We start from the raw sequence: 26,662 nt of genomic DNA on the forward strand, positions 1-26,662 counted from the left end.
TGATACAAAATATGCATTAGTGGAGAGAATGCTCAGCTAGTAGCCATAAGGTGTCCAAAACTAGAGGCATTCAAATCAGAGGTAGTACATGTTCATGGGGAGCATATCACATATGCCCAATTTATGGATAAGCAATAGAGACAATCTAGGAAGAGATGTCCACAAGGTCGTATGCATGTCTCAACAGCTAGACTCTAGCCTACATAGTCGATGATTGCATGGGGAGAGAAAATCAACTTGTAGCCCCTTTCCATTGATGCCAAATGGGAAGAGAATTGTCAAGAAGCTATGATGGCCTTTACTCAAGAAAGAAGTCCATTGGTGTATCATGCAATGAGATATGTGGAAGAAGCATGAGGTTTGGCCAACACATGAAAAAAAGGATGTAGTGTTTTCATCAATGCCAAAGGGGGAGGTTGTTGGATAGTTTGCATTGTCTGGATGGCCAATGGCCTAGTGAAGGCATTTGCAAGCATGTTGGCATTCATGTCAATTGTCATGCTAGGAATATGCATTGGGCAATTGGCATCGCCTAATTTTTGACAGGATCAGTGCCTAACTATTGGTAGGAATGTTGGCATTGATGTCAAATAGACTAGCTTGGATGCGTGTCACAACAAATGATTTGCAGTGATGGCCCAAGAGGAATCTCATGGTTGTTCATGGCTCAGAAGGATTCCTATGATAACTGCAAGCTTTAAGTATAGAATCTTCACAACATTAGGTTTAGTGGAAAATCCATAAGATTATGAACTACCGTGTTGGTCAGGATGGAATCTCATGGTAGCTACAGGCTTCTTGTAGAGAATCGTGAACTACTATGTTGTTCAAGATGGAATCTTAATGTAGTTATAGGCATCATGCATAGGATCACCTTGGTGGTTGTGGGTTTAGCTATCTAGGAAGTAAAGGAGCACAAGAGTGGAAAAGATGTTGGAGCCATCTTAGAGGTAGCAGATGGGCTCAAAGCCTACATCAGACCCTATCCATTGGAAATTTCTCTGGAAAATATTTCCAATGATATGCAGAAGTCCAAAAAAGGACTCATAGTTCAAAAATTATGGCTTGTTAAAGTTTAGGGGTTTGAAGCCTTAGGCAGGAAGGAATATAGGCATATCAGAGATCGAAATATCGAAGTTTGAACATATAGGAAATCACAACGTAGGAGATCAACCATATCGACAATTGGATATCAGAGGTCAAGCATGCCAGTGCATCATCCAATTAGAGTATTGGCATATCGACGAATAGAAACCCAGAGATGAGCCATATTGGTAATTTCATATCAAAGGTTGGGCATAATAGTACATTAAAACGCCAGAGTATAGCCATATTAGTGATCACATATCGGAGCATCGACACATCATGAATATTTTCAATAAGTGTTATAAACATATTTGGGCACTACCACCCCAATCACATATGTCGATAAACTAAGGGCTCTTAAACCCCTAAAAGTGTTGTTTCACACCCTAAAGAATCATGGTCAACTGATTACATCATTTCCCAGAAGTTCCACCTAAAAAACCACTCAGAACTGGTCAGAACTAGACCATACAGATAGCTCCATGCTTAGGGTGCGATGCATACTGGCTGCTACACTAGCTAGGTGCGATGCATACTGAAAGAGCCTTTTGTGCGGTGTGATGGGTGAGAGTAGACAAATGACAGAGGCAGTTTGCTAAGTGGAAACCCAGAGAATCTTCTAGAAACTTCTCATATGACACTTGCCTCTATGAATTCGCCCAGGGATGAGTAAGAGATAAAATAAATCTCCAAGTGGAACCAAGAACTATTAGTGAAATGAAACTAATAAAAAACCCAGAAGCTAACTTAGCCCTCTGCAAATATCTATAAATGGATCCCTCATCTGAGAGACCTAGAGGCTGGAATTTTGTAATTTGTAAGGAAGTGTTGTTGGTTTCTCTTTGAGAAGAAACATTGTATTGTTCAGTGATCTTGCTTTTCATGAGGTGAAGAGGGCTTTCATGTTGGGAGGATAATGCTGGATTATAGCTTCTTGACAATTCTCTGGACAATTCTAGCTGGATTATGGACAGCTGGGTTATAATCCTCTCTTCTATTTCTACTATTAATAAAGTTTCTTTGAGTTTTCCTCCATATAATTGTTAATTTGTGAATCTTGTTATTTGTAGATGCAATTGTATGGTTAATGTATTTCTGATTCTGCATTGGTTATGAATATTATAGGAAGGAGGCGAGCAGTGGGACGCGACTGACGGCTACTGTTCTGAGCACAACCTTAGACGGCGCAGTCTGCACAGACTAGGCAACCATCATGGGCCTGACCTCTAGCTCTGTTTCGACCGAGCAGTTCAAGGTTTAATCGTAGGGCATATAGATTCACCCCGGGGGGGGCGTCAATGCCCTCCCCCAAAGCAAACACTTCACAGCCAGGACCTGAAAGGACGATTGTGTTTGGTTCTATTGATGAGGAGGCGATTAACAAGGAGATCCTGCAACGATACGGGCACAATGAGATAGGTTGTTAGGGGGATAAGACAGGCGTCGCACCTGGAAAAAAGGACAAACCAGAGGAAGTATCGAAGATCTCTTCGAATACCTGCAAACCAATAGCAACCAAACGGCCCAGAATAGAGCTGCCAGGATAGAAGATTGAAGAAAGAATCTAATACATGAGGGATCATGCCCTCATCGGGAAATTTATAGGGTTCTGGCCGATAGAAAAAGCCCTATATGGATGGATCGCAGCGAAGTGGAAACCCAAAGGAGACGTAACTTTGCAGCTAGGGCCGAAAGGGTTCTTTACTCTGATTTTCTTATGCCTTGAAGATAAATACAAAATCCTGGGTGAAGGGCCTTATTTTTTCAACTCAGTTAGTCTGTATAAGGGAATGGATAGCAAGATTTAATCCAGACAAGGAAGACCTCACCTGGGCTCCAGTCTGGATCATAATGTATTCACTTCCAGATGAATACTGGGATGAAGATATTCTCAAAGACATAGGAAATGGATTAGGGGAATACATAAAAGCGGTGGAAGAAACAAAACTGTGCAGATATGCATCCTACGCTCGCATCTGCATCTTCACGCACCTGGACAAAGTCCTGCCAAAATCGGCAAGTCTCTCTCACCGTGACAATGAATCGATTCAACCCTTGGATTATGAATATATCCCTTTTCGTTGCTGAAAGTGCCATGCTCTCGGGCATTTATTCAGGGACTGTCCCATAAATGCCAAAGCTAATGCTCCTGAACCCTCAAACTCCCTTACCCATGATGGCTTCACCAAAGCATCGAGCCACAAACGAGTGCACAAAAAACCTTCAACCGGGAAAAAACCCCAGCAAGACAATGCCCCTGGCCCTGCTATAAGGAACAACTTTGAAATTCTAGCTCAGACCTCGGAAGAGCAAATCCCGTTCTCCAAGCCCAGCTCCGCACCCCCATCCTCCTCCTCCCAGCCTCCTCCTTCAGCCTCCCCCTCTAAACATCAAACCCCCAAAGTTACTAAGGCAAACCCCAAGGACGGACAAAAGGAACCTGTAGAGAAAGATAATGAAATGGACGTGGATGGAACTCCAGATCCCCCCCAAAGCTTAGACATTTCCACTGAAGGAAATAGCCACGTGCAACAGATGGATGAAGAACCAGAAAGTATAGATCTGCACGGACTAGACATTTTAGAACTAGAATTAGCATGCAACAAGAAGGACTACAACAGTATCCCAGAGCTTCATCTCAACAAATTGGAAGTGATCATTTCAAGGGCTTATCAGCAGCAACAACTAGGCATCCAGCCAGGAAGTCATTGGGATGGAGGCCTTCCCCCAAAACACTCCAAAAAGAGGGGAAGAAGGACTGATCTCTAGCGAACAATAGCAGTAGGGAAAATCCTGGTGGACTTAGGCAGGTATGCAAAATTGAAGAACTAGATTGGAACATGAAAACTCCCACTTTAAAGACTTCATCGAGAATACCTCTCTAATAGACTTGCATTTTTGTAATGGCACTTACACTTGGAGCAATCGAAGAGCAGGAAAGCATCAAATCGCTTCCAAAGTGGATCGATTTCTAATATTAGATAATTCGGTTCACTTAGGAGGAGACATAACTGCTGCCATTCTACCCCACTCAGGCTCGGATCACTGGCCAATTGCCCTCCAGTGGCAATGACCAGGCAACTCCACCAGAAGACCCTTTCGCTTCGAAGAGTTCTGGCTCACCCATCCAACTTTCAAAGACTTTGTCAAAACAACTTGGACAACCTTCACTCCGCTAGAAGGCTCCAAGATGTTCTAGTTCCAACAGAAACTCAAATATTTAAAATACCATCTAATGCATTGGAACAATGAGACCTTTGGAAACATCTTTAAGGCACAACATGACTTAAATAAGGAAATGGCAGATCTCCAGCAAAAAATAAGCACAGGGGGTCACACAGAGGGGACCCTGGAGCAGGAGCAGTGCATCCACAATCAGCTGGAGGAGAGGAGAAAGCAGGAGGAGATATATTGGAAGCAAAAGTCCAGGATCAAATAGCTGAAAGAGGGTAAACGGAACACCAAATTATTCCACTGAACCACTGTTCAACGAAGAATGCACAACAACATCCCCTTCATTCAAAAGCAAGGGGGGGCAAGAGCAGAACAGCATGAAGAAATTCAGGAGGAGTTCCTAAATCACTTTAAGCAAGTTCATCTAGAGCCCGATACAGACAGGTGACCTGCAATAGATAGAATTACACATAATGTGCCAAGGTTAATCACGGAGGAACACAATGAACTTCTCCTTCGCCCTATACTTACTCAGGAGGTGGATACAGTCATGTCCCAGCTCAAGGAAGGAAAAGCCCCTGGCCTGGACGGCTTCACTAAAACTTTCTTTCACACGTTCTGGGAGATGATAAAATTGGAGGTCTGGCAAGTTGTAGAGGAACCGAGAGCTCTTCATTGGCTACTTCCCTCTCTCAATTTAACTTTCATTGCCCTTATACCAAAAGAGGCGGATTCCATCAGCCCAGACAAATTCAGGCCGATTGCTCTTTGAAACGTCATATACAAAGTTATCTCCAAAGTTATTTCCAACAGGTTAAAGCCCCTCTTGCCACTGCTCATCTCTTCAGAACAATCTGGATATGTGGAAGGGAGACAGATCATGGATAGCATTATCCTCTTGCATGAGATCATATACTCCCTCAAGCAGTCCAATCAGGCAGGTATGATTCTAAAGCTAGATCTTCCTAAGGCTTTTGATAAACTCAGTTGGACTTACATACAGCAAATGCTAACTGCCTTTGGATTCTGTCCCATGTGGATCCATTGGATCATGAGTCTTATCTCCTCCTCCTTCTTCTCCATTCTCGTGAACGGGATCCCTGCTCGACCCTTCAGACCCTCCCCAGGAATCAGGCAGGGTGACCCTCTCTCCCCCTTCCTATTTGTTTTAATGGTTGAAGGCCTGGGTCGTCATATCAAACAAGCCCTCCTCTCTCAACAACTCAAAGGTCTCTCCATTCACCACTACCCTACTATATCTCATCAGCAGTTTTTTGATGACACCATGCTCTTTGGCTACCATCAGTCCAGGAAGCCTCCTACTTTAAAACCCTGCTCAATGACTTCTCTGAGGCCTCAGGAACCAACATCAATAGCTCCAAATCGCAGATCTTTTTCTTTCATACCCCTCCTGTCGTTAAGATTGTTGTTGCTCGAATCTTGGGATTCCCCATTACCACTCTCCCTTCTAAATACCTTGGAGCCCCCCTTTCTGCTTTAGCCATCAAGCATTCCTCCTGGCGTACTCTCATTGAGAAGCTTGAATCTCGCCTCAACCTTTGGATGCACAGAACTCTGAATGTGGCCAGTCGTGTAGTGCTCATAAAGTCAGGTCTTCAGGCAATGTCACTATACTTATTCTCAATCCTAGCGGCGCCAAAATGGGTTCTAAAAAGAATTAGGGATATTCAGCGAGGATTCCTTTGGGGAAATATAGCTACAAATCACAAATGGGCCCTGGTAAAATGGACCACTATATGCAGGCCCAAAGAAAAAGAGGGTATTGGCCTGAGAGATCCCACACACCTCAACTCCATCATGAGCGCCAAAATTTGGTGGCAATGGCTCTCTAACCATGAAAAACCTCAGGCCACCATTTGGACGGCCAAATATGCCAATCACAGACCCCAGGAGGAGCTCATCAGGTTCACTCCCAATGAAAAAGGCTCACTAATTTGGAAGGAGGCCAAACAACACTTCCAGTTGATACAACAATACATTTTTTGGGAGGTAAGAAATGGTAGAACAACACGATTCTGGACAGATGCCTGGAACCAAATACCAGAGCTCAGCCGCATTCTTAACCCACCTTCGAACTCCATTGGGGAGGATCAGTAACAAGATAAGATTTAGAAATACTGGACTCAGGAGACAGAACAAGGCTTTAGGAAGTGGAAACAGGGTAACCAGTTAATCACAAATGAAAATCACCAAATCATTGAGGAGTTGGAAAGGGAGCTACGCAAAAGAAGCATCAGACATGACGAAGGCAGAGACATTCTATAATGGGGGTACCTACCTAAAGGTCCCTACACCACATCTGAGGCCTACAAAATCATGTGCAATAACCCTACTCCCCCTGACCCAATTTGGAGCAAAATCTGGGGGTTAGGATCTTGGCCCAAAGTCTCCTACTTCCTTTGGTTGGTAGGACACCAGAGAATCCTCACATGGGATAAACTTAGGCACACAAATTTTCCTAGCCCCTCCATCTGTGTCAGTTCCAAATACCATGAGGAAAATCTCCAACACCTCCTGGACTCCTGCCCCTTAGCCAATCAATTATGGGAAAAGGTAAGCTTCAGATGTCAAAGAAGATGTAGGCTTGAGGACGACATAACCAACTCTTTACGTCATTGGCAACAGAATCCTTAAAAAAGTGAAATTCTCAACCATTTACGGAACATAATCCCTGGGTTCCTCCTATGGAGCATATGGAAGGAAAGGAACAAACACATATTCAAATATCAATGCTCCGCGATAAATAGTATCTGGAGCACGCTTTGTGGGAATGTCAAAGAGACGCTGCTGCTCCGCTCATGGACTGAGGAGGGCTTTCCGACTCTAGACAATGAGAAAGCCATTTTTGAAAATTGGAAAATGCATCTTCCTCAGGAATCTCACAATAAAGGCCCTCCTAAAAGAAGCAACATAAAAAAGGTCTCCTGGACTGCCCCTCCAAAGCATACCTTCAAGCTCAACATTGATGGTGCCTCAAAGGGAAATTCTACAATTGTAGGTTTTGGCGGAATTTTAAGGAATCATGAAGGCACACCCCTGCTGCTCTACTATGGAAAAATTGGGTGGGATACCAATAACTCGGTTGAGTTGGAGGGACTATGGCAAGGTCTCCTTCTCTCATGGAAACACAACTTCCAACCCCTGGAGGTGGAAGCAGACTCCCAGATCCTTATAAATATGGCTCGACATATCCTAAATGGATCTCATGCAAGGAAAATAGCTACCAGTTGGAGGCTTGAAACAAGACTGGAAGCCAAAGAACAAGCACTCCATAGTAATAGGGCCATCACCTTGAATGACATAAAGAGGGAAGGTAACAAGGTCGCTGACCTCCTGGCCAATATAGGGGTGGAAAATGAGAATACTCTACTCACAGGAAATCTGGATATTATATCGAATCATGATTAGGAATAAGAATTCACTCGTCTGGTCCAAAACGATGCTGCTCCCCAGGATGCGAGTGATTGAAACGATGGGACGTGCGTTTAAATGCGGCCACTTGCCAGCCATGCGCAGTCAAAAGGAACACACATGGGTGCAGGTCTGTTTTCAGCCGCGCGAGAGTGGTCTGTTTGATATATACCGGGGGAGCTTAAATGCTTCGTCCACCCTTGTACGCAAGCCAGGATCCGGCTCCTCGGCTCGCATGAAGGTTGCAGTTATGGCGGATGGGTTTTGAGGAGCAGGCAAGTACGATAAATGCAGTGGTGGGTTGGGCTTCACTACGCCTGCTTATGGTCTGTTCATTATTCAACGTTAGGGTATCTTTATGCAACCTCTGGAGCTGCATGCAACTATAAGCGGCTGCCTTACCATCTAGGCCAACCCTCCGCTTGTTCGTGGTCTCCCCGGGACTGGTTTGATTCTTAATTTCACTCTGCGCTCTATACATTTGGGCCTTGCAATCATGGTTCGACCTCGACACCAAATGCTCAACCGTTGAGGCACCTCCCGTGGAGGATCTTCGCGCCCTCCTGTAGATGAAATTTCTCCCCATTGCTGCCATTTCCATTGCCATCGCACCCTTGAAGCCAACCCCCTTCAGTCCAGGCAATTCCTCGATTCAAACGCTCTTGATTCTGCTTCCTCACCCGCCTTCGGCTCTGCCATTTTCAATTTCAACAGTTCTCTGAACTGTCCCCGGATCGTCGCCCATGTGTCGGTTCTCTTCATAGAAGAGTCCCCTGATGGCAGCGATACTAAAGACAGTCGGGGGAAGCAGCCAGTTGATGGCTCAAAGAAAGTCATGAAGACACCCACTAAAGATCCAGGGAATGTCTCAAAAAGCCCTCTAGCTCAGGAGGCGAAGATCAGCCAAAAATAAGATGTCAACATGGAAACCGCTCCAACTACAATGGACGTGGAGGAATATGGGTGGTGCCGGGTGGTTGAGGAGGAACTTGAAGAATAGCTGCGCCTTCGCTCCAGGTCTCGGCGGCACATCTGTTAGGACTTTCGGCCTCTCTTGCTTTTTTGATTATTTTTTGGTTTTATGTTACTGTCTTTATGCCAAAGCTGATGGAAAACTGTCTATGTTTGGGTTCTGGAATCTTTTTATGTGGTTGGGAAGTTTTTTGTTTCCCCTGCGCGGGATTAGTCTGTTACTCTGCTGGTGCCCCTGCGAGGGTTGGTTTATTTTTGGTCTGGTTATGTCCTCGGACATTGCAGTTTCAGCTGTTCCAAGCTGCCATTACCTCCACGCAGTTGGTTCTTTCTGTTTTGGAATGATGTAACTATTATCTGTTTATGTATATAATAGAATAGTTTTAACGAGAAAAAAAAATATTCTGCATTGGTTATGATATCATAGATTGAGATGCTTTGATGTTTTTTTGTTGCTTTGCCTCTATAGGTATTCTCTAAAGCGGGACAAGTAGGAGAAGAGTAGCGAGCTCTATCAAGGGAGAGAGGGAACAAGAAAGGAGCCAAGCAGAAGATACAGATTGGTCCTCTTTGCTTCTCTCTTATCTATCATACATAAAGGAAATCTTGAAGCACTTTGAATTGTTTGCTTCTAAGATAGCTACCCGTCTCAGTGGGACTAGCAGATCGAAAAGACACTAGTTTTCTCGGGAACAAAATGGCGACTCCACTGGGGAGTGAATGGCTTGTTTGTTTTTTATTTTTTTTTCTTTATAAGCCACAGACGGAGCCTCAAGTTAAGCCAGCTAGCATTCGAATTGCCTTTGATATGCAAGTGCGAAGTAGATCAACGCTGCTTCAATCAATCTCCGGGTTGGTTTATAAACTAAACATCTGACTTGCAAACATCCTAAGTGCCCTTGTGATAGCTCAATAACCTCATAAGATCATACCCCTATACTTTGTTTTTACCGTCTATCATAGCTTAGCCTAAATCACTGAACTTAGCTACAAATTTTTAGTGGAAACCAAACTCAGTTTCATCCCCTGGTCCGTCGCACTATCTGTAATTGGCAACCTAGATGCATCGCACTTCCCGTGTGTTGCAGGTGAGATGCATCCCTATTTCCCTTAAGGACACGTGTGATGACTGAATGATACTATTTCTCTCTCTAGAATCTGGTTTTTCCCTCGTTGTTTTCAGCTATATTTAGTAGTTTTGTTGCTTATGATCAGTATATCACTGGTGAAGCCTTCTTCCTTCACATTATTCAGCCTCCATCAATCAGGATTTTTGAATGTTTTTTATGTATTTTTCATCATTTACAGTCCTCCTTTGTCAAATGTAGCTTAATCGAACTGTCATTTTTTATGCAAAGAAGTGTTGTAACTGTCATTGTGAGTCGAAAATAAGGGTTTCGTAAAGTCTTCCTCTTCTAGATAGTTGATTATACTTTTTCCATTGTATTTGATTTGAATTGTTAGTATTTGAAGTGTCGAAAGCAGTTTTCCATTCGAAATTGAAAGTGTCGTCTTATTCTTCTTTTCGTTTTGAGAAGAAATTGTTGAAGTGTCACTTTGAAGAAAATAGTTTAGATATGTACTTAGTTTTCCTTTTTGGCATTCTCACATTAGGGAAATGGAAAAAAAATATATGCATGTGAATTTTCATTTAGACTGCATGCGGAAATTGATTTAGGAAAAGTGCATTTAGTGTGTGCTCTCTTCTCTCTGTTGAAAGAATCGTACTCTTCTTTCCTTAGTAGCTAGGATTTTCATTGCTAAAAGAAAACAAACAACTATTTATCATTTTAGATTGCATTTAGGAATTTTACATCTACATCACACAGTGAACCTTGAAAGGCAAACTTCTTAAAAAGATCAACTCTAAAATAAACCTCAATGAACATAAAAACGCTTTGGAACCTAACGCAACACATCTATAGGTCTAGGCTAGAGGCGTATTCTAGCCTCGTAAAACCTGGTAACCATCATTTTCATCGAAGGTTGGGTGATTCCTCGTCTTTCATATGATAAGTGCTAGTACGGATTTTTTCTCCCCGTATCGTTGAGTATATATTGGGAGACCACAATAGGCTCCTATCGTTTATCCTTAGGAAGTCATGTCCGTCGCCCTATCGATCGCAGTGCATTGAACACAACATTTGGGAAGATTGACTGTCGTACGTAAAATCCTTGGTAATTTCTCTTTAATTTACCACCAAGGTGTATATTGCTGTTTTACGATTGGTTTGGTAATCCCTTTGTCTAGATTTCCAGAGTAGTCACTTTCATTCTTTTTTTGAATCTTTAAAAGAATAGGTCCATCTGAGCACTTGTCACTTCAGGCTCATTAAAAATTGAAGGTGACTAGAGTCATCTTTAGCTTTTTCTCGACTCTTAAAAATTGAGAAAGAAAAGTTGTGTCAAAGAGTCATAAAATTTATTTAATTCAGAATAACATCCCTATTCCTTCAATGATCTTAGGTTGAGGTAATGAAATCCACCAATCAAGGATTTCCGCTTGGGGGGAATCCTAGTCCTTTCTCTTCTTGGGGAGATATTGGTGCTTCGTATATGGCTACATTGTCCCTTCTAGGGATCAAAATTGGCCTACTGGTATGGCTATTCTCAACCTCTGTCACTCAAAACACCATGATTTCTCAACAATCGAATCAGCAACCAGATGATACTAAGGTTGTCCCCTCACCTTCTACTTCGTTTGTTTCTCCCTCTCCTTCTTCCTCTTCGCTTGGTGAAACTAGTGATACTAAAAACCAAGTAACTGAGAAGAAGAAGAAAGGGAACGAGAAGAAGAAGAAGCAAGTCAAGCAAGGGGGCATCCATGCATCATCCGATGAAAATATGCACACCGAACCTTCCAAACCCAAATCCCCATGCATAATTTACAAAGGAAACCACTTTCATTGAGATTTTCCTTACATTCTGTGGATCTTGAGAGACTGGTCTACCCACTTGCACCATCTGGTGTCATCAACATCTGTCGATCATGTTGAGAGCACACCATCGACTAGTGAAAATGAAGTCAACGGACAAAAAGGAAAGTTCAGATTTCCTTGTAGGTTGTGTTAAGGTGATCATGCCCTTCGTTGTTGTCCTTTTCTAGATGAAGCCAAGAACATATTGGATAATAATCTTGCTTCAGTGCAGTGGCTTCCGCTTGGATATAAGAAACTCTTGCTAAGTCCATCGCTAGTTGAAAATCCGATTGACATAACTCAATTGTCAGTCAAAATGCCTATCATTGAAAGTAAACCTTCTTCTGTCCATACTGGACCAAAATCAACAAGTCGAGGTGGCACTTGACCCAATCTTGCCTTCAAAAGGTCCACCTTTAGATGATACAATTTCCAAAGAGAATGAGAATGACACCATTCAAATTATTATTTTTAACATAGAGTCTGATGAACATGGGGTCAATTTACCCATTCCTGTACAACAGGAAGAAAGTTTCCTATTTGAAGAGATTCATCCAGCTATTTACTCGATCCCCCCTCCAAACAATCTAGTCATTTCCTTCAATTGAAATCAACTAGCAGGACCCCACCTTCCATCTAATGTACCATTCTGAATAATAGTACAAGTTTACAAGATGATCATGTCTGGCGCTATCATAGATGAAGGGGCTTCCATGAGTATCCTATCCTCAACTACCTGGAAAGCTCTTGGTTGGCAATTTCTTTTGCCTGAGAAACAAAATTTGTCAGGCTTCAACAAAGGAACCAGTCGACCGTTAGGGCTCCTTCCAAAGTTGCCTATAACTTTGAGTAGGAAAACTGTTCACCTGAACGTGATGGTAGTCCAAGGGCCCCTAGATTATAATCTACGCCTTGGGTATGACTACATTTATGGCATGGGAGCTATTGTTTTGACACTCTTTCGAGTGATGTGTTTCCCGTATGAATGTAGAGTGGTGCAAATCGTCGACCATCTTTCACTTCCTGGTTCATGGTAGAAAATTATATATTATGGAGCAATGCAACACATAAAATATTGCAGAAATATAAACACACAAAACACACAAAACAAGAGAGACACAGATATACGTGGTTCACCCTGTTTGGGCTACGTCCGCGCCGAATAGCCAGTCCTTCCTTTCTATTATCCAACAAAATTAAGAGACACAACCTACAACAAATCCGCTATAATATCCTCTGTTTTCTCTCATAGTCTCACCTCTCTGTTTCTCGCTCATAGAATACACATCTATCACACAGCCTCAAATACAATACCCTCATACAAAGAGAGGGGTTGCCTTCTAGGGTGAAAAACCCCGAACTAAACATAAGTTCTACCGTCAGATCATCTGCCTAATGAATGGCCCAGATTGACTATAAATTACTATACTTTTATAAGGCAATTTTACATTTGTTTTTAGCTTCGGGGGCACTGCCCTCAAGCCCCCACCGGGGGACCGCTGGCCCCTGAACCCCCCAGCCAGGGGGTATCGCCCCCCCCCCCCCCCCCCCCCGGACCCCCATGGGGGGCACAAGTCTCCCCCACACCCCACCGCATGGAGGGGTGTACAAACTTCCTCGGGTAGACATCCGGCTGAAACAAATACCTCTGAACAATCATGCTCCACACACAACAATCTCCCACTTGGAGAATGATTGTAGAAACTCCATCGCTGCTTCATTTGCTAGATAATGACTCCTCTTTGGACCTGGCTATTTCTCATCTTCATCATCATCCTTGAAGACCAATTGAAACTGAGCATATTCTCAGTTTCTCCCTGGTTACAACTTTTGTTAGCATATTTGCAGGATTCTGGCTAGTGTGTATCTTTTCTAGCTTCAACTCTCCATCTTCCAACATTGATCGTATGAAATGGTACTTGAGCCGTATGTGTTTAGTCCTAGAATGAAATGCTGAGTTCTTTGCAAGATGAATGGCGCTTTGGCTATCACTGTATAAAGTGCCCATATCATGCTCCTTACCCAATTCCCCATAAACCTTTGTAACCAAATCATTTCTTTACTAGCCTGTGTAGCAGCAACATACTCTGCTTCTGTTGTTGAAAGTTCAACAACACTTTGTATTTTTGAAATCCAACTGAGAGCTGTTCCACCAACAGTAAATACATATCCTATAGTGCTCCTCCTGTTATCCTTGTCACCTGCCATATTTTCATCAACATATCCCTGTAGAGAAATGTTTGCACCACCAAAGCATAATGCTTGATTTGTGGTACTTTCAAATATTTGAGAATCCATTTTACTACCATCCAATGTTCCTTTCCTGGATTGTTCATGTACCTGCTTACAACTCCCACTGCATGTGCAATATCAGGCCTTGTGCAGACCATTTCATACATTAAACTTCCAACTGCTGATGCATATGGAACTTTAGACATATAATCCATGTCTTCTTGGGTCTTTGGGCACATTTCCTTACTAAGTTTGAAATGGCTAGCAAAAGGTGTACTAACTGGTTTTGCATTGTGAATATTAAATGTTTTCAACACCTTTTTTATGTACTCATTCTGAGACAATGTTAATTTGCGATTTTTCCTGTCTCTAGTGATTCTCATACCAAGGATTTGTTTTGCAGCTCCCAAATCCTTCATTGCAAATGAATTTGACAATTTTCTTTTGAGTACATTTATTTCCTGCATGTTAGATCCTACAACAAGCATGTCATCCACATACAATAACAATATAATATAGCTACCATCACTTTGCTTTTTTAGATAAACACAATGATTAGAGTGACATCTAGTATAACCTTGTTCAGACAGAAACTTGTCAAATTTTAGATACCACTGCCTTGGAGCCTGTTTTAAGCCATACAAGCTCTTCTTCAACCTGCACACCAGTTTCTCCTTCCCTTTCACCTCATATCCTTGTGGCTGCTGCATATATATCTCTTCCTCCAAATCGCCATGGAGAAAGGTTGTCTTTACATCTAACTGCTCAAGATGCAAATCTTCAGCTGCTACAAGACTTAAAATAGTTCAGATTAAAGTCATTTTAACAATAGGAGAAAATATTTCATCAAAATCAATACCTTTCTTCTGTGCAAACCCCTTCACCACAAGTCTAGCTTGGTACCTCTGTTTTCCTCCATCTTCTTCCTTCAGCCTGTAAACCCATTTATTCTTCAATGTAGTTTTTCCTGCAGGCAGCCTGACTAAATCCCAAGTCTGGTTATGCATTAAGGAGTCCATCTCTTCTTCCATGGCTACCTCCCACTTCTTCCTGCTTTCAACCTGCATTGCTTCTTCGTAACATTCGGGTTCACCAGAATCAGTCAACAATAAATAATATAATGAAGGAGAGTGTCGTTCAGCAGGTCTACTTATCCTGGTAGATCTTCTAACACCACTTTCAGGTGTTTGGGGTGCCTGTTGCTGTTGTGGTGGTTTCTGTTGTTGATTATTATTATTTCCAGGCACCTTTACCTTTTCAGGGATTTCATCAAGAACTGCATATTCCTTGTTTTCTTTTTCCTGTTTCTTTTCCTGCAACTGATTCTTATACAAGACCTTTTCATTGAATATTACATCTCTCCTCCTAATGATTTTGTGATTTTCGTAATCATATAAGCGATAACCAAAATCATTAACACCATATCCAATAAAGGTACTATTGTAGAGGTAAATCCTCTCTACGGACAGAGACGATCCCTACTAACCCAGACCAGGTCTAGCAACAATCACACAATGCTATCACACAAGTTCCTAATTGCAAATAAAAAGTAGATGGTGAGAACCTACTTGGATTCCAACGCTAGTGTTCGTCGAAGAGATGTCACCCTCATTCCTTTGCCTTGGCCGGTCACGATCCCCACGATCTCCGTGATTGGACACTTGCACATGCAAAGAACAACATGAAAACAAGCGTAAAATCTAGTAGATGCAATTATATATCGGTCAGAAAAGATATAACTCAACATCAAACATAAAACAATGAGAGTGAAACCATAATGATAGTCATCTATTATTAATAAATAATAGAGAAGAATACAACCAAAGTTCTGACGTTGAATCCTTCTCAGAGGGTCTAGCCAGCAAGTCTCTTAAGCATTCACCCTTGGAGGTAGATCTCCCAAGACAAAAACTCTCTCTCACACAAGTTTACACAAGAGAGAAAAACTTCACAACCTTCCTTAAGCTCTCTAGAAATCCCACACTTGTCACACCAACTACCTATCAAGTTCACACACTAGCAGCAACACTCCAAGCACTGTCAATTCCAAACTATCCAAACTCTAGCTGCTCATGGCAATGGTAGAGGCATAAATAGGAGAAGGAGTCTCCATGAATGGTGGGAGGATGAGCTTATCTCCAAGGAAAGTGACTCAAATGATGAAATAGACATGCCAGAGAAGGGAGGGCAACATTTAAAAGGCCAACAACCAGGTCTGGAGTCATCTGGAAGGCCGGCTGTTAGAACAAACTCGCCCAAACTGGATCAGCGCGGGTCCATAACTGCACTGGAGCGCTGACATCGTAGCTAAATAACAGGGAAGGTCATGTCACCGCGATCAAATATGAATAGCAGATGCGCTGGCTCATGAAATTCGACCAGCACGAAAAACATGTGTGCTTCCGCGTTGGCAACGCATTCCGTCTGTTATGAAGCGTCGGTTAGCATGGTTATTTTAACAACAGTCGCGATGATAGTAAAACTTTGGAAAAGTGGGTCATTTGGAAACATTAGAGAGCATGAGCATGATTAATTTGAACTCATGACGAAGTAGGAAGACTGATAGGGAGATAGTGACAAATTACTGTGTAACAGATGCTCCCTAAAGCATGAAGCCCGAGAGAGTGGGAGGGGTGAAATGCTTTACAAAACTCGCTGAACTGGAACACCACCAGGAAGCACCCGCACGTATGTACAACTGATATCTCTGATAATCAATTACATGTAGTCCAGGCATGGGCGCAACCATCCAAGAGACATACGAAAGAGGTCTGTGGTATGGACGCAGCCACCCAGCTAAAGAGACCATGATAATAATAAAGGTATGGTCGCAGCCATCCATGAAGACTCAGGTATGGGCGCAACCATCCATCAATGAGTCACGTAATGATCATAACGATCCACAAAATCGCAACCTGGATTGCAACAGACAAAATCTAGGGTCTTGCGCTCCATCCTGACCCGAACAAAGTACAAGTTCAAGCATGTGAATATATGAGCTGAAGTCGAACATGCATGAACATCGTCTGATTACCAGTCAATGATGAAAAATGTTAACAGACGCGAGAGGTACCACCAATAATGAAAATGGTCCTCAAGGTACTATAGGTACAATCCACGGCGTTCGAATCAATGAGCTGGCGTCGAACACCCACAGAATCATTCGATCGGAGGCCGATGATGAAAACCTCGCGTCGAACACGAAGAACCTGCCATTGAGGCATGCAGGCTCTAAGGCACCTAAAGGGAGTCTCTAAGTCACCTTCCTGGATAATGAGCTGAAGTCGACAAGAAGTGACCTTGATTGAAGGTGGGCCATAATGCTTCCCACATCATCGACACGAGACATAGAAGGATAAGGTATCTTCTGTGAGGTATCAGAGGGAGGTTGTAATTCTGCAGAGGTCAACTTCTCTTGAACATATCGACGGTACGACAGTGGACTTGGCAGTATTTGACATCAAATGAGCAGAGGTCATGGTGACAAGGCAATGAGCAGATGAGAGGCCAAATAGGATAACCCAAACCCACGGAGGCTAGTGTAAAACAAGATGAGAGGTCCCCACCCAGACACGAATGCATACTAGTGTCATGTTCAAGAGTGACATACTGCCGACACGACAATAATTATGGATCCATTTTCCCCAGCATTTCTGGCGAGTACCCCAGTTATTTTTAACAAGCTTGACGGGGATAACATATGCTTGTGAGGCATCATTCCAACGGGATCCGATGTCATCAGGTTTTAACGAGCCTGACAAAGGAAGAACTCGGTGTCTTTTCATGTTTAGAGAGTTAGAAAAGACAGCAAAAAAGAAAACTCCAAGGGTGTCCTTTTTCGTAAAGTTGTGTCTCTCGGGCCCGAAAAAATATAAAACAATGCCCGAAAGAACCGCTCGATCATTACGATCGAGGAGTACTTTTCATGAGTAGTGATTTCGATCTGAAAAAGTAAAAAAGTGATCGAAACCACGTCGCTTCGTAACCGTTAACGAACCGGAAATGATAAGGGTCTGACAATCTTTTCGTTTTTACACGGTCGTAAACGGGTTTAAAGATGACCGCCTCTTATTTACGTTTAACGAGTCAAGAGGAATAACTCGGCAATATTTTCATATTTAGACGGTCAGAAAAGAGCTAAAAGCAGACCTCCATTTTTATTCTCTTTAACGAGTCAAAAAGGGAAAAATACTCAGCAATCTTTTCATCTTTTATGAGTCAGAAAAGAGCTTAAAGGAGACTCGTCCTAGAGGAATGAGTGGTATAAAAGGTAGCAACTGGTTCCGGGAATGGTGGAAGTACTCAAAACATGTAATGGTCAAGAGGCTAGTTAATAAAACCACTCATCGCTGTGGTTCCTCAGGAAAGGAAAAACAACCAAGTGAAAGCATATGATCGACTAAAGAGATGGTAGCAATGGAATGAAACAACCAAGGCTCATCTAGCAGAATTTAGCGGATAAAAGGCAATCACGAGATGTAAATCAGGTACGGGTTCATTTTTACACAAGCTTGAACCATGGAGAACATTGCTTGGATTCGGTTTCATGTTTACACAAGCTTGAAACGAAAAACTATGCTTGTTATAAGCTTGCATGCCCCCAGCATAATGACGCAAATCGAGGTACATGTCCGCCAAGATTCTTTGCATTCAACAAAGTGGATGGAATGAAGGTTCACTCTCGAGATCGATGAAAGACTCGACTTGTAGTTTACGAGATCTTAATCAAAAGACTCGATTTGGAAAGGGAGTTGTTTCATTTTTTAATGAGGTTGACACAGTAAAAGAACTATCCTCATAACCCTTGTTTCATTTTTTAACGAGCTTGACACAAGATCGGGAACTATGCTCCGAACTCTTTGTTTCATTTTTTAATGAGCTTGACATAAGACAAGGAACTATGCTCTGGCCGAACTTCATCATAATGAATAGAAAGTCGGGGCTTCCAAGATTTCCCCTTTCGGTGGAAGGGAAACATCTTGGAAGTCAGGGCTCAATGCCCCTAGGACACTATGCACGATGGCGGCATCACTGGATCCAAGCATGGGATAGGTGGCCACGTAGTTGATCTGTGGTGGGGTAGATGCAACTGGTGGATGAAAACTAGGAGGGGATGAGAACGGAACAGGAAGCATCGGGGGACTAACGAAGGACACTTGATTGATAGTCATAATTCTTCCATCATGCGGAAAGCAAACCACACAGAAAAGCAAAGAAATGAGGGCCCCCATGGCATAAACATAGTCGTGACCAAGGAGAAGACTAAAGTCTAGAACACCTTAGGTAACCAAGACGTCTATATAGACGGTTTTGCCTCCCAAAGTAATAGGGAACTTCGGGAGAACTCCTAGAGATGGACAGGCTCCTCCGTCGAAGGCCAATAGATTCTGAGTGACTGGCCCAAGCTGTGGGGAACATAAAGCTTGCCAAGTAGTGTACGGCATAAGACTGACAGACGCCCCTTCATCCAAAATAGTGCCAGGTACTGCCTTAGCACAGGCATGTACTGTGATCTGGAAAGGCATATGGGATGGAAGGCGACTGGTGATCAGGTGATTCCAATCAAAGGAAGTGACCAAACTACTTGGTGGGGGAATCGTATGATTGTCGCCATGTGCCAAAGGAACCGAAGGAGAACCTTTAGGAGCAGTTGGGTTAGGAGAGTCATTTTGGGACTCAGGAGAATTTGAGGAGCCGAGAAGAACATGGGCGTGGTGCTCTTCCGAAACAGAGTGATCGACGGGTGGTGAACTCGAGGCGACACTCTTTTCGACCAATGGTTGGTCTGGAACAGGCTGGGGACTGCCGGGTTCGGGAAGAGGGGCCTGGACAAGAGAAGAATTTGAAGCAATCTCTTTGTTAGCATAGGGATGATCTGTAGCTACAGGGAGATGTTAATATCCAATGGGTAGTTGGGGTGAAGGAGCAGTAAGACTTGCCAAAACACTGGAGGCTTTATCCATGAGTGGACAAAGGTGAAGGGGATGATTGCCTTCACAAAGTCTACAGGGGATTCGAATATTCCCTTTTCCCTTAGCATTCCCAACTGATAAGGTAGCATCGCCGTGAGCTTCAGAGGACGATGAGGGGTGGTCCGGATCGCGAGACCATACTTCTAGTACCCTGGGAATGCCAGGATAATCGCGAAGAAGATGGTCCTCCTTGCATAATCGACAAGGAAACTTGACCTTCCGCGGAGGAGCAGAAGGTGGCCCGACTTCAGGTGTACTTGGAGTAAGAGCTGTACTTCTAGACTCTCCCTTGGGAGCCTTCTTCTTCTTCTTAGCCACCAGGTTACTCGAATCGAGACTTTCACCAGGCGAAGTAGAAGATGAGGACGTAGAAGTAGGCGTAGAAGGGGAGAGGTCCACCTTAGAATCAACATGATGTTGTTCAGGTGGAGGGACTGATTGACTAGACGGTGAGATGGCAGGGACCAAAGAGGTTGAGAACAACCAAACTGACAACCCAACAGTTAACCCTGGGAGGGACAACGTTGCCATATAAGGAGCACCAACATTTCGAAAAGGAGCGAAATGAGTAGGGTTCTCGTCAGAGGGGATCCCTGGGTTGGTGAACCCTAGAAAAGTTGCCATCGAGAATGAAAAGAAGCCTACTCAAGCTAACGCAAACAAGATCTAACCAGGTAATGTTAATCGTGACCAAATAAATTTTAAGACGCAAGGACACAACTTGACCTTTTCATGTTTTAAGAGTCGAGAAAAGGACAAAAAGGTGACTATAGTCACCTTCAAATGTTTTGTGAGCCCGAAGTGACAAACTGCTCAAGTGAGCCTTTTCTTTTAAGGAGTCTGAAAAGGATCAAAAGTGACTACTCTGGAGAGACTAGGCAAAGGGTTTACCAAACAAATCAGTAAAACTGCATATACACCTTGGCAATCATATGAAAACCAAGGACTTCCCGTACGGCAGTCAATCTTCCTGAATGTTGTGTTCGGTGCATTACGGCTTGTAAGGCGGCAGACACGGTTTCCTGTGGATAAAGGATGATAACCTAGTGGGGTCTCCCCTATATACGCGATGGTAAGTGGGAGCTCAAGTCCGTGCTAGACCACTATCGAGTCACAAAAGGAGGAATCACCCAACCGTAGAGTGAAACAACAGTGACTAGGTTTAATGACGCCGGAGCACGTCTCTAGCCTAGACCTCTAATTAGTGAGCGTTATGTTCCAATGCGTTTTTAAGTTCATTCAGTTCATTTTATGGTTGATCTTTAGTTAAGTTTCAGATTTCCAGGTTCTGCCGTATGTAATCTCTCGCAATTCCCTGAATGCAAACTATATGCCAAAGAATATCGTTTCGTTCGATGAATACTAACTACGAGAGAGTTAAGGATTTTTCAAACAAAATGACCACAAACAAGCAAGAACTACTCTAATGCGTCTAATGACAAATAAACGAAACTTTTCTTTGTTTTAGATCGCTTAATCAATGAAAAGCTTCTAATTTCAATTAACTAATTCAACGCAAAAGAGATTGTTTGTTTTCTTTTCAATGGCAAAGTGCACTAAACAAACTTTTGAGAAATAATAACGAACAAATGTGAAAAGAACCGGTTAACCCCAAACAACCGTAATCCGTGTCCGGGTGGTGAGAAGTAATCGAAACAATGCAAAGACTGGTTCAATAACAATCACCTAAACAACCAGGCAAAAGCAAGCAAAGAGGAAGGTTTTCGCAAAACCAAAAGCAAGCAGCAAACGAATCTTTGTAAGTGAGTAACCAAGCAAAGCCGATCCAACAAAATTGGAATGATAACACCAGGTCACAAGACACAAAAACAAGATCCGCCCAACAAGACTTCCCAAGAAAGTGCTTCAATCTTCAGACAATAGAAATCAAGTCATAAACCAAGTGAAAAGAGTAGGGGATAGCCAAAACAACAGGCTCAGGAGGCAGAATTGAAGAAATTCAATTCTACAAGTATCAGCGCGGGTGATACACAGCAGCAAAGCGCTGATCAGAAACCACGCGTAGCAACAAAGTGCTGTCAGCGGGGAAGTACACGGCTTAACCGCGCTAGTTCGATTTTCAGAACCGTCGCAACTGTTCAGTGTATAAATGCGATGATCACGAAGTCAAAGAAACGAATATGCGATGTCAGCGCGACTGTTTTATTATAAACCGCGCTGAAGCTAAAAAACAGGCACAATCAAGCCAAAAGCTCCCAAACCAAGGTAATCACTCTTTAGACAATCAAGGCACCTCCCAGACTGAACCAGGAAATCCAAAAACAGAGAACTAATCCCCAATCTTTGAAAAGAGAGAAAAAATCAAACTCAAGGACAAAAATGAGGACAAAAAGATAAAAGCCAGCTCCAAGCTGTTCAGTTTGTAAACCAAACCGGAGATGGATTGAAGTGGCTTTGATCTACTTCGCTAATGCAAAGTAATAGCGTTTCGAAGGCTACCTGGCCGTGCTTCAGGCTCCATCCAAAGTTTACAAATCAAACAACAAGGTAAAGAAACTCCCGAGTGGAGTCGCGAAATTGTTGTAGAGGTAAATCCTCTCTGTGGACAGAGATGATCCCTACTAGCCCAGACCAGGTCTAGCAACAATCAGACAATGCTATCACGCAAGTTCCTAATTGCAAATAAAAAGTAGATGGTCAGAACCTACTTGGATTCCAATGCTAGTGTTCGTCGAAGAGATGTCGCCCTCGTTCCTTTGCCTTGGCCGGTCACCATCCCCATGATCTCCATGATTGGACACCTGCACATGCAAAGAACAACATGAAAACAAGCATAAAATCTAGTAGATCCAATTATATATCGGTTAGAAAAGATATAACTCAACATCAAACATAAAACAATGAGAGTGGAACCATAATGATAGTCATCTATTATTAATAAATAACAGAGAAGAATACAACCAAATTTCTGACGTTGAATCCTTCTCAGAGGGTCCAGCCAGCAAGTTTCTTAAGCATTCACCCTTGGAGGTAGATCTCCCAAGACAAAAACTCTCTCTCACACAAGTTTACACAAGAAAGAAACTTTCACAACCTTCCTTAAGCTCTTTAGCAATCCCGCACTTGTCACACCAACTACCTATCAAGTTCACACACTAGCAGCAACACTCCAAGCACTGTCAATTCCAAACTATCCAAACTCTAGCTGCTCATGGCAATGGTAGAGGCATAAATAGGAGAAAGAGTCTCCATGAATGGTGGGAGGTTGAGCTTATCTCCAAGGAAGGTGGCTCAAATGACGAAACAGACATGCCACAGAAGGGAGGGCGACATTTAAAAGGCCAACAACCATGTCTGGAGTCATCTGGAAGGCCGACTATTAGAACAAACTCGCCCAAACTGGATCAGTGTGGGTCCATAACTGCACTGGAGCGCTGACACCGCAGCTCAATAATAGGGAAGTTCATGTCAGCGCAATTAAATATGAATAACAGACACGCTGGCTCATGAAATTCGACCAGCACGGAAAACACGTGTGCTTCCGCGCTCGCAACGCATTCCATCTGTTATGAAGCGCCGGTCAGCGCAGTTATTTTAACAACATTAGCGATGATAGTAAAACTTTGGCAAAGTGGGTCATTTGGCAACATTAGAGAGCATGATCATGATTAATTTGAACTCATGACACAGTAGGAAGACTGACAGGGAGACAGTGATAAATTACTGTGTAACAGGTACATTTCTTTGACTTTGCCTCAAGCTTTGTTCTATTTTCTTTATCAATATGGACAAAGGCCTCACAACCAAAAGGCTTTAAAAAGGAGTAGTTTACCTTTTTACCCGTCCATGCTTCCTCCGAAACACCACCATCCAAGGAACTTGAAGGTCCTATGTTTATTAGATAAATAGCAGTATCTACAACATCTGCCCAAAACTGTAAAGGAAATCCTGCAGCAATCTCATGCACCTTTCATGCTCCATGACTGTTCTGTTCATCCTTTATGACACACCATTTTCTTGTGGTGTTCTTGGAACTATCTTCTCTTTGTGAATTCCATGTTCTTAACAGTACCTATCAAACTCTTTGCTGCAATATTCACCTCCATTGTCTGATCTAAGACACTTCAATTTCTTTCCTGTCTCAATCTCAACCAAAGCTTTCCATTTCTTGAAAGTATCAAATACATCAGATTTATTCTTAATACAATAAATCCAATTTTTTCTAGTTGCATCATCAATAAAAGTAACATAATAACGAGAGCCACCGAGAGATGATACCTGAGAAAGTCCCCATACATCTGTACGCACAAGCTCTAATTCTTCATTCTTCTTTTCTTTCCCAACTCTGAGAAATCTGACTCTCTTCTGTTTTCCATAAATGCAATTCTCACAGAAGTCCAAATCAACATTCTTCAAACTTGGCAACAAATTCCTTGAGTGAAGAATCTTCATCCCATTTTCACTCATGTGTCCGAGCCTATGATGCCATAATGCTGCATCTGCTCCTTTGGAAGTTAAAGCATTAACAGAGTTAGAAATACCATTGCATAAATACAATGTACCAACCTTTTCGCATTTTGCTATTACCAGGGCTCCTTTGGTGACCTCCCAAGCTTTATTTGTGAAAGCTGTCACACAACCTTCATCGCCTAACTGCCCTGTTGAAATCATATTTTTCTTTAGATCTGGAACATGCCTTACCTCCTTTAATAGCCATTGGTTTCCATTCTGCTATTTTACAAGAACCTTCCCCATTCCAGCGATTTTACAGGGTTTATCACCACCCAGATGAACTTGTCCAAAATCTCCTTGAACATAGTCATGAATGTATTTCTTATCAGGTGTGGCATGGAATGAAGCCCCTGAATCTACCACCCAGGAATCAGTAATATTTTCGAAAGAAAGAATCAAAGCATCTTGTAACACCTCACCTGTCACATTTGCTTCATGATTGTTTTCTTGTTGTGCATCTCCTTCTTTTCCCTTCCGAGATCCACAGTCTTTCTTTAGGTGTCCTTTCTTTCCACATTTCTAGCACACTATCCCCGATCTGGACTTGGATCTGCCTTTCCTTGATTTACTGCGATATCCTGAGCTCTTTCCTCTTTCCATTTTTCTTCCTCTAGACTCTACACTCAAAGCATTTATCGATGTCTCACCGGAGATTTTCCGTCGCATTTCCTCGCTAAGGATAGCACCGACAACATCATCAAACTTTAAAGTACTAGATCCAGAAACGGAGTTACTAATGGCCATTACCAAACCATTCCAACTTTCTGGTAATGAGCACAAGAATAACAGAGCTCTAACTTCATCATCAAAGTTTACCCCTACAGAACATAACTGACTTGTAACTGTATTAAACTCATTTAAATGGTTTACAACAGATCCACCTTCCGACATATAGATATTAAATAACTGTTTCATAAGAAATACCTTGTTTGAGGCCGAGGGTTTTTCATATAGTTTCGGCAAAGTCTGCATCAAACCCTCTGTCGTGGTTTCCTTCGAAATGTTGAAGGCGACTGACGCAGCAAGGCACAACCGTATTGTTCCGAGTGCCTTTCTATTGAGAAGGTTCCATTCTTCGTCTTTCATACCCTTCAACATCTTTCTTTTTCCGCCCAATGGTAGGTATAGATCTTTCTGATACAGATAATCTTCCATCTGCATCTTCCACAGCGAGAAGTTTTTGCCGTTAAATTTCTTGACCCTGAACTTACCATCTTCCGCCATTGCTCCCACTCGAACGAGGAACCCTTCCTTCTTGCGAGTTTATCAGCCAAATAGACCTTCGGCTCTGATACCAGTTGTTAGAAAATTATATATTGTGGAGCAATGCAACACATAAAATATTACAGATATATAAACACAAAAAATGCACAAAACAAAAGAGACACAGATATACGTGGTTCACCCAGTTTGGGCTACGACCACCCCGAACATCCAGTCCTTCCTTTCTATTATTCAGCAAAATGAAGAGACACAACCTACAACAAATCCGCTGTAATATCCTCTGTTTTCTCTCACAGTCTCACCTCTCTATTTCTCACACACAAAATACACATCTATCACATAGCCTCAAATACAATACCCTCATAAAAAGAGAGGGGTTTCCTTCTAGGGCAAAAACCCCTAAACTAAACATAAGTTCTACCGACAGATCATCTGCCTAATGAACGACCCAGATTGACTAGAAATTATTATACTTTTACAAGGCAATTTTACATTTGTTTTTAGCTTCGGGGGCGTTGCCCCCGAGCCCCCGCCAGCGGACCGCTAGCCCCCGGACCCCCCCAGCCGGGGGGGATCGGCCCCCCGGACCCCTGTGGGGGGGACAAGTCTCCCCCACACCCCCCCGTGTGGAGGGGTGTACAAACTTCCTGGGGTATATATCTGGCTGAACCAAAGACCTCTGAACAATCATGCTCCACACAAAATAGTTCAAACACAGCTACGAGTCAAACATCATCCATAAATGGTGTCTTTGCATCGAGAATGTCTCTTCAACCTCAAGTTCATCCACCTAATTACCGCGAGTAGTCCGATGAATGTAATGAAGCCCAGGGGGCATGCACCTTGGTCTGCTTCAGCAGGCAAACCCAACTGAAGAAATAGATTTCGTTGTACGTTATATGACCAGTTTGAAACACCATTTCTGTGTAGGATATGGGATTAGTCTAAAATGTTTATCTCCTCACACGTTATGTGATTGGAAGCTCACACCATTCACTTTTGTCTATTTCGATGGACAGAGCCAAGGAAGTGTCTTGTCTGCTTCGCAGATGAAACAATCCTGCTTAAATGCAGGGACTTCCATAAGGTAACCTAGAAATTCTCATTTTCTCAACACCTGGGGGCATGCAAACCTTTTTATGCAAGTGAAAAGTGACCAGTTTAGTTCTAGCCTTGTAG

This window comes from Pinus tabuliformis, chromosome 8 (assembly GCF_031772625.1).
Source record: "Pinus tabuliformis cultivar Carrire ecotype Pingquan chromosome 8, CPIR1, whole genome shotgun sequence".
Lineage (NCBI taxonomy): Eukaryota > Viridiplantae > Streptophyta > Pinopsida > Pinales > Pinaceae > Pinus > Pinus tabuliformis.